At 33.8% G+C, this 13,672-nt stretch overlaps 1 pseudogene; it reads left to right on the top strand.

Moving 5' to 3' along the window:
- LOC111721390 overlaps nt 1-12,161 on the top strand; it is a 45,545-nt pseudogene extending 33,384 nt beyond the window's left edge.
- Nucleotides 12,162-13,672: the final 1,511 nt, after the last annotated feature.

Here is a 13,672-nt window from a genome sequence, read left to right as displayed (position 1 = left end):
ATTGCACAAGTTTAATCTATATTGGATTGCTTGCCGTCTAGAGGAGGGGAAAAGAGGGAGAAAAATCTACAACACAAAGTTTTGCAAGAGTGAATGTTGATATGCTCAAAAAGTTATCAAACTGTGCATACCCTTTGATCCAGCAGTGTTACTACTGGGATTATATCCCAAAGAGCTTATAAAGAAGGGAAAGGGACCTGTATGTGCACGAATGTTTGTGGCAGCCCTTTTTGTAGTGGCTAAAAACTGGAAACTGAATGGATGTCCATCAGTTGGAGAATGGCTGAATAAATTGTGGTATATGAATATTATGGAATATTACTGTTCTGTAAGAAATGACCAACAGGATAATTTCAGAAAGACCTGGAGAGACTTACATGAACTGATGCTGAGTGAAATGAGCAGGACCAGGAGATCATTATATACTTCAACAATACTATATGATGACCAGTTCTGATGGACCAGGCCATCCTCAGCAACGAGATCAACCAAATCATTTCTAATGGAGCAGTAATGAACTGAACTAGCTATGCCCAGAAAAAGAACTCTGGGAGATGACTAAAAACCATTACATTGAATTCCCAATCCCTATATTTATGCACACCTGCATTTTTGATTTCCTTCACAAGCTAATTGTACAATATTTCAGAGTCTGATTCTTTTTGTACAGCAAAATAACGTTTTGGTCATGTATACTTATTGTGTATCTAATTTATATTTTAATATATTTAACATCTACTGGTCATCCTGCCATCTAGGGGAGAGGGTGGGGGGGTAAGAGGTGAAAAATTGGAACAAGAGGTTTGGCAATTGTTAATGCTGTAAAGTTACCCATGCATATATCCTGTAAATAAAAGGCTATTAAAAAAAAAAAGAGTGAATGTTGAAAACTATCTTTGCATGCATTTTGAAAAATAAAAAGCTATTATTATTAAAAGAAAAAAAAAAGAAAGAAAATAGGAGTGTCAGACTAAACCAAGCCTTTTTCTCCTCTTATCACATTATCCATCAGATATGCTGTAAAGTAGACCTATGTAGGACAAGAAGATTTGACTCAATGATTCTCAGATCCTTCTCCCAAGTCTACTCTGAAATCAGTACCAAGTATCTCTTCAGGAAAGGTAGAAAATAATTTGTTTCAGGTTTCTTTACTTCCAAGAACTTGAATCTTGAAAAAAGAGTTTTAACAAGCCCTTTTCTTAACTTTTAGAATCATAATACTTTCATCAAACTGATTAAGGTTCTGAATAGAAGGTCAGCAATTTAATCCAAATCATTAAAGCCTAGAGGGATGAAATGCCTGCTTCCCCAGATGTAGCCTAGATTTCATGGAAAGGATAGCTGGAGATACAAAATTGTGGATAGGGTTTCAGTCTGCAATTGTTCGTTGAGCCCAATAATTCTATCATATCATCTTATATGTTTTTCTTTAGAGTCTCCTCCAAGCTTTACATTTCTGGAAAATTGGATAAAGATGACATCCCTGATTTTCTCCAAGTCCCTGATTAATGTAGATATAGATATAGATATAGATGTATACTGAATAGTTTGAGTCAAGAATAGCTCTCTAAGACATTCCACTAGAGACTTAGCTCTGAGTTGACATTAATTGATTCATCACAACATTGTGGGTGCTATCATTGAATCAAATCCCATATCCACCTACTATAATTTTACTGCATCCAAGTCCACATTTCTCCATCTTGTCCACAAGGATGGATGGAAAGAAAACAGGAGGAAAAGAAGCAAGAAAGAAAGGGATAAAACAAGCATTAATTAAGAGCTTACTAAGTGCCATGCATTGTGCTCAACACTTTACAAATATCTCATTTGCTCCTCACAACAATCCTAAAAGGTAGACAATGTTATTATTCTTATTTCATAGTTGAAGAACTTGAGGCAAACAGAGCTTAAATCATGTATACCCTTAATCCCTATTTTCTTTGCTAAGAGGAACAAAATGTCTTTCATCAGCTGTATCTTCCAAAGAAAAATTGGTCATCAGATGGTTTCAGTTTACTCATTAGAATAGGAAGCAATAAAAGTGAGTAGGGATGGGCTAGAGTTAGGTGGAAGTAAAGAAGTGAAGTAAATAGTACATGATATTGAATAATGGAAATAAGCAGTAGGTGATATAGGAGAAGAGACTACAATCAAAAGGTGGAATTTCAGGGTGCAGGATTTTAGAAGTTGAATAGTGTCAGGTGATGATGAGCTCTAAGATGAAATGGATTGCCCATAGGGAGTGGAAGGAAGTAACTTAGAAAAGTGACAATGGTTTTCTTCGATTAACTAGGAAGTCAAGGTGACAGGTCATCAATGTGAACAGCGCGCGAATTTAAATTTTTTTAAATTCTTTGAAATTGATGGTGAGAGTTAGGAATGATATGGCAATTGTAAGCCATTCATTTTGCCACTAAAAGCATAAAGAAAGTCTAACAGATATTAATGGTGAACCACTAATATTGAACATTTTTAATTCCATCATGTCATGTTATGTTTGGAAATTCAAATGGTATTGAACACTGAGAAGCCAGTTCTTCTGCCTATCTTAATTTCCTCATCTGTAAGATAAAGAAATCGAACTAATTCATTTTCACTCTTTCTTTAAAATCTAATGTTCCTTGTTCTAAGGTCCTTTTCACCTATCTCAATGTATAATCTATAGTCTATGATTGTGACCTCTTTTTGCCTGAATAATTTTATGCAACCAAAGGCATATAGGTAAATCAAATAGAAATACAAATCAAATATTTACTGATAATAAATCATAATTTCATGATCCACACACTCAGTTACATGACCCCCATATAGATTAAAAGCCACAGTTTATGAAGATTTGGTCTATGAGGCATTATAATATAATGGGGAAAGGATGTGACCTAGAACAGTGTTGTACTAAGGAAAGAGTTCTCATTCAAAGCATTGACTCTTCATTCAAATCCTGCCTCTGAAGTTTCTTGCCACCTGTGTGACTTTGGGCAAATTCAGTTCTCTAGCCCTTCATTTTCTCATCTATAAAATGAAGGAGGAGTTAGACTAGGTGGCCTCTGAGGAGCCCTTCAAGGCTACTTCTCTGATCCTGTGAGATGTGGACAAATCCTGTTTCTGACTTCCTAGCGACATGAATCTGGATTAGTCATCATCTTGTCTGAGCCTTGGTTTCCCCTTCTCTAATTGAAAGAGAGATACATCCACAATATATTCTCCCAGGAATGTCGTTGTGAGGAAGGTGCTATAATGGGGGAGCTCATTATCAAGCTCCCTTCTAAAGTTGCATGTTCTATGATTCAAAAAGCTTGGATCCATTTGGGGATATACTTCATGCACATCAAAAATCCCAATAACTAAGCATGGCGATATAAGGACATAATTAAAGTCCAAAAAGAACCAGAGAGACGATGAGAAATGCCACTTGGCCAGAACAAAGACTGTGAAATGGGGAATAGAATCATAGAATCTTAGCCTGAGAAGGAACTTCTAAAGCTATCTGGTCCAGTTTCCTCTTTTTACAAATAGGAAAACAGGATTGTTGAGGAAAATGTTATGTTCAAGGTCACACAGAGTCCTAGAGATTAGAAATCTGATCTTCTGATACATGGCTTCATGCTTTCTCTGCTACTAAGATCTCTTAAGTACAGGAATTCTTAACTTGGGACCCAGGAACTTAGACTTTTAAATAATATTTTGAGAAGGATATTTCTATTTTTTTCTTAGTTACTCTACATGGTTTACTTTGTGCACTATTCGAGATAGGTCTTCTTAAACTTTTTGCACTTGTGACCCATTTTGCCCAAGAAATGTTTATACAACCCCAGGTTGTATAAAACCCCAGTTTTCATATAAGTATATAAAATAAACATACAAAATAATCATTTACTGATAATTGTAATTTAGTGACTCACATATTCAGTCACTGAGTTTTGACCTTAGAAAGGTGACATAGGCTTTACCAAACTATTAAAAGGATCTGTGGCACAAAAGAGATGGGTGGAACATGAGATGAGATGAGATGGGCTTAGAGGCTGGGGTGAAAATAGAAGACACAAGCTTGAGCTATTCCATCCTCCTCCTTTGATTAGGGGTACAAATGGCATAGAGGCATCTGAGGAGTAATAGATTGGCCTGTTCTCAGGAGTCCAGTCCCTTGCAGTTGTTGATTCGATTGTTTGCATATCTTTGTATTTTAAAATCCCAAATATAGACTTGGAAGGGGAATTTTAAAATCACATTTTTTTTTTTGCATTTAAAAATAACAATAGCAGCCTGAACAGAATCTTGGAAATGGAATGCGGGAGTACAGAGGCAGGAAGGACTGGTATTCATTGGGATGGATGAATTCCCCTAAGCTCTTGGCTTTCCTGAGAAGCTGTTCGAAAATTTCATGTTAAAAAAAAATAATAACCCAAATAAACAATGAGGCTGAAACTGAAAGAGACTGCCTGTCTCAGAAAATCCAAGGGCCAGAAGCCTCCTATAGCTTCATGGAAACTAATCTAAGGAGAGAAGAGTGAGAAAAGTAAAGTTATAGCTTAATGTCCAGATGGTCCTTTTGGTAAATCAAGAGACCTTGACAGAATCAGGGTCCTGAAATTTAAAAGCCTTTGTGTTTAAGGCCCACCACTTCTCAAAAGTGATTTTCACTTCCTTCCTTCCCTCCTTTCTTCCTTCCCTCCTTTCTTCTTTCCCTCTCTTCTTTCTTTCCTTTTCTCCTTCCTTCCTTCCTTTCTTCCTTCTTTTCTTTCTTCCTCCTTTCTTCCTTTCTTCCTTCCTTCCTTCCTTCCTTCTTTCTTTCTTTCTTTCTTTCTTTCTTTCTTTCTTTCTTTCTTTCTTTCTTTCTTTCTTTCTTTCTTTCTTTCTCCATCTCTCTTTTTCTTCCTTCTCCCTCCCCATCCCTTCCTTCCTTTCTTTTTCTTTCTTCCCTTTCTTTCTTTCCTTCTTTCTTTTTCTTTTTTTTTTTCTTTCTTTCTCCCAAGAGTTTTCTTCTTTATCCCAGGAGTTTTTGACGCTGACGTTAGACTTGGTGTGAACACTTAATCATTTTAACTCAATGTAGCTCAGACTATACCTGGGCTTAAAAATATTGTTCAATTCAACCTTCTCAATGGTAAGGATTACAGGTATCAAATCCCATTGTTCATATGATCTGTTATAATTACAGTAGTCTTACTGCTTCTGTCCTTACCGGTTCTGGCAGCTAACATTACAATACTCCTAACAGACCGCAACCTAAACACAACATATATGTATGATCACACAGGACTGAGATCACCTTTATATATTTATTTCTCACCATTCCCATATCACTTATTTCTGTAACTCTCAAATACCAATGCCATTAGCACATAATATTGTATATTAAAATTTCTGTGTAGTATCTTATCCCTTTATTAGACTTGTCTTATGTAAACTTTGCATTTCCCTAACTGGGAACAGAAATTGCAAAGCTTCTTCAATGACTACTAATTTTCCCCAAAATCTAGGTCCATTTTTTGGATATCAATATTCTACATATGTTATCATATAGTACCTAATCATGAAATAACTATAGTGTGTAAAGAATTTAAACTGAGAACCACATCGGGGGGAAGCAATAGAAAGATATGAGGTAGTTAGAAATAGCCTGCAACATATAACAAATATGGGATTGCAAGAAGGAACCAGAAGAAAGGATACTAAGAGAAAAATGCACGATTGAAAGAGATGAGATAGTCCATCAGTGAGAGAACTAACCGGTGGATAGACAGGCCACTTTTTTGGATTGAGCAACGCTGACCATTGGGTACCAAAATCACAATCTATGACTGGGACCTTACTTGAAACATTTCTATTTTAGTGGTACCTGCCAGGAAGGTCAACTCTGTTAACATCCTTTCAGAATTTAGAATCACTTTGAGAGAGAACTTGTAATCAAGTGCTGAACTTGAAATTTGGAAGATCTGAATTCAAATCCCAACTCGGAAATTTATTAGTTGTTTGAATATGGTCAAATCACTTAACCACTTTTAGCTTTAGTGAGTAAATGGTTGTACCTATCTCATAGAATTACTGGGAGGAGCAATTGAGATAACATAAGTGTAGCACTTTCTAAACCTTAAAGGACTCTATAAATATTAGCTATTATAATAATACCAAGGAACTATACTTGAGGAAACAATGCTTTAAGGCTTGAATAGCACTTTCCTCAGGAGACTTCTGTGTGGTAATAATAATAATAATAATAACATTAACTTTTATATAATACTTATTACATGTCAGGTACTGTAATAAGTATTTTGTAATTATTATATTGTTTGACTCTCACAACAATCCTAAAAAATAGGTGCTATTATTACTCCCATTTTACAGATGAGGCAAAGAGGAGTTTAATGACTTACCCATATTCATAAAATTAGGAAGCATCTGAGAGTTGATTGGAATTCAGGTTTTCCTGAGTCCAGGCCTAGTGCTCCAACCATTGTACCACTTAGCTGCCAGTAAATAATTAAGGAATAAACCCAAATCATTCTGGTTCTCATCAATGGGCCACCTTCAGGCCAAGCTCAATTGGTATTTGCTTTGGCCCCGATTACCTCAGAGTACATGCAAATAGCAATTATTGTTGTGGCCAGAAATCCTGAGGGTCATTCCCTCACAGATGAATTCCTTTTTTTTTTTTTTGACCAGATAAAAAAGGCCATTTTTGGCCTCATTTCTTGTCTATTCTTAATTACTGATTGGGTGCTGCCTCAATCAACTTAAACCTGTTAAGACCTTAGCTAAAAAGAACCAATATCTTCCACTGTATCTAGGCTATCGCCAGATATCCTAATTTATCTATGGTCACTGGATCCAGATGGCTCTGGAGGAGATAGTGAGACAGATGACTTTGTATAGCCTTTCCTCACTTAATTCCAATTTACTTATATGTCATGTATCACATTCTTGATATCATGGTCTTCAGCAAGAACAAAGGACAAACAACAACAACAAATAAGGTTTAATATTTTACAGATACCGTTCAGAAAAATTAATTTACTTGCCCAAGGGAAGGACCAGAAAATAGATTTTAAGACCTTTATTTTGCTTTCTTATAATGACTCTCTGTGGTTGCAAAGGATTCCTTCCCACATAGTTGATGTAGCTTGCTGAAAAATGTTCATTAAATCTAAGTTATGAAAGACAGCAAGAAGGCACAATGGATAGAGCACTGGACTTAGAATCAGGAAAACTCTTCTTCCTGAGTTCAAATCTGGTCTCAGACACTTCCTAAGCTGGGTGATCCTAGGAAAGTCACTTTATCCTGTCTCAGTTTTCTCATCCATAAAAGTAGCTTCAGAAGGAAATGCCAAATCACTCTAGTAACTCTGCCAAGAAACCCCAAAATTAGGTCAAGAAGAGTTGAATACAACTGAAATGACTGAAAAATAACACCAAAGAAAGAATCAAGATTGTACCTAGATGATAAACAAGATAAAGAAAGATAGCAATGATATTGGGGAAATGATTGTACAAAGAGAAAGACATGGACAACATTTAGAAAAATGACAAATATGCTCCAAGGAGTAAGAGAATGGTATCTTCCCCATTGTTATGGGCAACTTTTTTGTCCTATGGAACCTCCTGGTGTTAGACAATCTGACCATAGTTAGCACAAAAGCAGAAAGAATATCCTTAAGTCATGATGAAGAGAACACTGGACAGGTATTTAAGAGGTCAACCAAATAATTATATATTTCTCAGCACCATTGGTATGCCCAGGAATCTGTTTCCATCCCTCACCCACATATGTGCCAGGTCTTCCATATTTCCTCTGGAACTTTGAATGAAGCTTTTCTTTATTTGTAGCATACTATCTCTTGTATCATAGCTATCTGTTTATATATCTTCTCTCATTCATATTCCTTTTCATTATTAGTAATGTTCTTATTATTATTAGCTGCATTTATATAACTCTTTAAGATTTGCAAAGTGCTCCTCTCTAGGGTTACCTTTCATCCATTCTGTATTTATCTTGTTTGTTCTGATTTTTATATAAACATATATGTAATATTCTCTATTCAAATATGCCATTTGAAGACTATTTCTGTTTTTGGTTTTTTTTTTTGCAACACCAGTGCTTAGCATAGGATAGGCATTCAGTAAATTCATTTTGATTAATTGATTGATTCACATACATTATCTCATTTGATTCTCCCATGACCTTGTAAGGTAAGTGCTACTAACTGTAGATATCTATAGAATAATACATAGGTTTTATTTATAAATATTGCTACTTGCATTATTATGTTACTTATGAATAACATCTATATTTTTATAGATATTTTATATTTTATTTTATAGATAAATAATTTTTTATTTTTTATTTTATATTTTATAGATATATAATTTTTTATTTTATAGATATTTTATCTATTTATTTTATAGATATTTTATAGATTTTTTAAATATTTTTATAGATTTTATTTTATAGATATTTTATATTTTATTTTATTTTATATTTTATAGATATTTTTATAGATAAATAAATTTTATTTTATAGATAAATTTTATATCTATTTTATAGATTTTATTTTAGATTTTATTTTTTAGATTTTTTTAGATTTTATATAGATAAATAAATAGGTTTACAGAAGTAACTAACTTGCCAATGGTTATTGTGTTTTAAAAATACTTTATTATTTATTAATATTATTTGAACCTAGCTTTATATGGTTAGAAATTGTTTGGATTGAGAAATGCTTAGGTCAACCCAAAATATTTGTGTTTTGAGTTCATTCATTGAGGTTTTATTTTGAGTTCAACAAAACTCGTGTTTTGGGTTTCCTGCAAGTTTGTATTCGGGGTTCCACAAGTTATATTGAATGTTTACGCTTAGCTGCTGACCTACATCTCAAACTGCCCATTTCTAGAAAACGCCTATCTGGTTAAAGGTGGCAAACCAAGAATTTGTTCTTATGTCCTTTGCTTGAACTCTTTGCAATGTAAACTTCACAGAGATGCAAGGAGGGAGTCATCCTCCCTTTCTGACACTCTTTTTCTGAATAAACAATAAAATTCATTTTAAAACTTTTGAGATTTGGGGGTTTGTGATCTACCACTACTGTACAACTAGTAAATATTTCAGGTGGACTCTTTTGAATCCAATATTCCTGCATCTTTGGAAGTCTTACACATAAATTCTTTAATAAATATATATTGAATTCCATTGAATTATAGACAAAAGAGGGAACAGAGATAAGGAGAGTGCACTAAAGAGCACTAAACGTGGAGTGGGAAACTCTGAGTTCAAATTTTACCTTACATATTTAGTAGTTGGATTATCCCTGGGTAAGTAATGTGATTTTTCTGAGTCTCTTTTTCCTCATCTGTGAACTGATGATAATAATAGTCCCTATTCTATCGATTGTTGTGAGAATTTAATGAAATGACATATAAAATGTTTAGCAAACCTTAAAATACTATTATTCTCATTGTTATTATTATTTTTCAGAGTTAATCCCCAAATTTTAATTCTTTGCATTAGAAGTAGGGAGCCATTCATAACTAATGGTAGTTTGGAGGAAAATTACAAGTGTTAGAAAACTGTAAATATGTTTGTCATGCAGAAAATCTGTGTTAGAGCTAAGACTTCATTTGTAACCTGATTTCTTTTATCGCTACACTGATCCCATACTATGCCTCCCACTTTTCCCTTGGATCTTGTGGATTCCTGCTCCACTTTTGTGATCTCAAGGCAAATATCTTCCTTAAGGCCCCTCTTTAACTTCTATTTTCTTCACAATATACCTTACTCTGATATATGGTTTTTCTGTTCACTGATCACCTGGCACTTGGTTTTGGTTCCTTAATAAACTAAAACTTTGCTATAACATGAATTGTTCAATTAAAAAAATATTCATTTATTTTTTATAAATATTCAACTTTCTCTCCCAGCTCCCTCTCCAAATAAACAATTAAAAAAAACACCTCATCATAACATATATACATATTTCAACAAAAAAAATTTCCGTATTGACTATGTCCAGGATTGTAAATTTCATGCTACATTTTAAATCCATCAAATCTCCGACAGGTGGTGGGCAGTATGTTTTATCTTCAGTCCTCTGGACTCATAATTTATCATTAATCTTGTATGAATTCTGCATTGTAGGCCAGAGGCACTAGAAGTACATGGTGAGAGATGAAGAGAGGATAAGAGACCCTCAAAGCAGGTTTTTTCTAAATGATAACTTAGCTATAGACTAGCCTTGCTGGCCTCTATCATTAATAGTCTCTAATCAGCAATTAATATCCCCTCCAGTTATTATTAAATGCAGTTGATTGCACAGTAAGCCAGCTACTTAATGTCTGGCCAGGACTTAGGTAAGATAAATAGTTCCAGACATGACCAGTTCAAGTCATGAGTGGTAGGCAGCCAAGAAGAATCATTGAGGACATAAGCATTGGGGTCAAGCCAAGAAGAGCTTTGGACAGAGGTTCCCACAAAGGAACAAACATATACATAGTGGGAGGGAAGGAATTAAGGCAGGAAGCCAAATTCTACTTAGTACAGTTCAGCAGTCAGGGATGCTCAGCCAGAGAAAGAGGAGATGTTAGATGGACGTGATCTGTTCCTTCAAATATCTGAAAGACTGACAAGGGGAAGAGAGAGAAGCAAGCTTTCTCTGCTTGGTCCCAGAGAGTAAAAATGAAAGTAATGGGGGAAGTTTGGTTCTAACTTTTCACAAAGAGTCCTATTTAGAGCTGCTTGACAAGAGAATGAATGTCAGCTTCAATTATTTCTGTGACACTTGTTGCCAACACTTCTGGCCATCCATGTTCTTTGCTCCCCTGAGAGAATTCAGGAGAATAATAGAATTTTCGGTGGAGGTAGACTCATTGAGTCAGGCAAATATCCAGAAGTGTGACATGTGTGGTAGAGGCACTGAACTTGTTATTTTAAAATAATATTTTATTATTGTTTTAAAATTATCAAGTATTTATTTTCTATCCCTTTCAACCCACCCTAGACACATGCATATTGAGAAGGAAAGAAAAGAAAATCGAAACTGTTTTTTGGAGTTCCATATTGGTACACATTCTATTTGTTCTATACTTAGTATAAATGTGAATAATAAAGTAAAACAAATTCTCACACTGACCATGTTCAAATATGAGTCTCTCATATTATCTCTTGAGTCCATCATCTCTCTGTCAAGAAGTAGGTAGAATACTTCATCAGTCCTCCTCAATTATGACTAATCATGGCACTAATCAGAATTCTTAAGTCTTCCAATGTTATTTGTCTTTACAATATTATACATGTGAACATATTGTCCTTTTGGGTCTGCTTACTTTACTTTGCATCAGTTCACACAAACTTTTGTGGGTTTCTCTGAAACCATTTAATCATTTCTTTTGGTATAATTATATTGCATTATGTTCATAAACCGTACTTTTTCAGCAATTCCCCCAAATGATGGGCCTTCCTTGAGTGTACAATTCTTTGTCAAAAATAAATCTGCTACACACATTTTTGCACATATGAATCCTTTTCTTTTTTCTTCAATCCCCTTATCTTTTATACCCTCACAATAGTCCTATGAGAGAAAAAAAATTAATAGATATATGGAAAAGTCAGGTGAGAGCTCTCACACCACAATCACATTAATGGTTATTTGACTTTGCACCATAAATTTCCCATTGCTTTCTACAGCTGACATTCTGTTTAAAAACACTTTCCATGTGAAAGACAAGCATGGAGACAAGAGTTTAATCAAGTGTATTAACTCTAAAATTATAATATATATAATAAAGATCACATATGTGTATTTATAATATAATATAAATATTAGATTTCATCAAAAAATGATTTATAGAGATATTAAATATACCTCATCTTAGACATAAGCATCCACATATATTCTATAGACTGGGGCAACAAGTTTCATTTGGGCATAGATAGCACTTTTTACAAAGATGGAGAATATAATTGTACAAATGATCAATCCATCAACCTAGGACTTAATGTTAGTATGTGATATTTATGAAAGTATATAGAATCTAAAAAGATAGAACATTACTCTGCCTTTGTATATTATGCAGCCTTGCTTGTACACTTCCAATGAGATCCCAATAATCTCTCTGGATTTGAAGTAGACTCCAGAGTTTACCATCTAGTGAAGAAAGCAGCTTTCTAATGAAAACCAAGCCCAATGTCAAGACAACAGTCTTTCATTAAAAGAGAAAATGAAGAAGAGAAATTGGGATAACACAACTTCAAGGGAAATGCTTAACTAGAATTTTTAATGGAAAGTGTAATATCTAAATGATAACTTTAAGCAGGGGATCAGAGTTATTCTGTGCCAGCTGCTTGGATAATTAGACATGTGTGCAAAAAGTATTTGAGTGGGAGAATTATTTTTTAGGGTTTTCTGGAACTGGCATACTTTAAACAATTACAATATTACTTTCTGGTGATGAAAAAATTCTCCACTTAAGTTCTTCTTGGGTGCCTCATTGAGGTAAGCATATACCTCAGGGGTTTAGAAAGTAAGCTATAAAAAAAGAGAAAACTTTATTAAACTTTATTAAACTAAATACTAAAGTATGGTAAGGTTGTATATAGTATCTATAAAAGGAGTGTCCTCGCTGATTAAATCAAAGATAAGGCTAAGAAATTATAAGGGACAAACTTGACCCCCAAAAGATATAAGAAGACATCTCCCTTACTCTTTCTTCAAAATGGGAATCCACAGGTATGGAACATTATATACATGAGATTTTTTCCATGTTTTTGAAGAGGTTGTTACCTTTTTTCCTACATTTCTTTCAACATTTGTCATTTTCCTTTTCTGTTAGTCAATCTGATGGGTGTGAGGCTATACTTCAGAGTCATTTCAATTTGTATATCTCTAATTATTAGTAAGTTAGAGCATTTTGCCTGCCTTGATTGCCTGACTGATTTCTTTTTTTCATAAATTTAATTTTAATAATAAAGTTATAAAACAAATAACCTAAGAAAAAAATTTAATTAAATAGTTAAATTGTTGTTTAATTGTCCAAGAAAAAAATTATATAAGGGTTCTTGCAAATAAAAATAGTACATTGGCAAATAATGTAAACAATTTGTCCATATTAAGTTCCTTAAAAATTAATCTTGGATATTAGCCCTTTTATGTTAAACTTTCTATTTAGCTCTGATTTGCTTGATAAAAATTCCTGAAAATCTGCAAGTTCATTGAATGTCCGTTTTTTCATTAAGTATTTATAGAAAATTTTGCTGGATATGGTATTTTTGGCCACAGGCCTAATTTTTTTGATTGTCAGTATATATGATTTCAGAGTCTGCGGTCTTTTATTGTGGTTATTGATAAGTCCTGTAAAATTCTAATTGTAGCTCCAACATATTTAAATTGGTTTTTTTTCTTGTTTCTTGAAAAATTTTCTCTTTTATCTGGGGGTTTCAAAATTTGGCTATACTTTTCTTGTGTATTTTTCCACAAAGTTTGCCCAATTCTAATTTTCAAAAAGTTATTTTCATCATTAAGATTCTGTATCTCCTTTTCTAGTTGGATACCTTTTTTTCATAATCTTGTTTTTCTTGGATTTTTTTTTTAGTTTTTCCTTGATGTCTCTCATTTGATTTTTAAATTCCCTTTTGAGTTCTGTAAGTTCTCTCTGCTCAGGGAGCATTTATCATTACTCTTTG

Source organism: Sarcophilus harrisii, chromosome 6 (genome assembly GCF_902635505.1).
Source record: "Sarcophilus harrisii chromosome 6, mSarHar1.11, whole genome shotgun sequence".
NCBI classification, from domain to species: Eukaryota; Metazoa; Chordata; class Mammalia; order Dasyuromorphia; family Dasyuridae; genus Sarcophilus; species Sarcophilus harrisii.
Note: the sequence above shows the minus strand (reverse complement) of the source record. Positions and strands in the feature narration are given on the sequence as shown.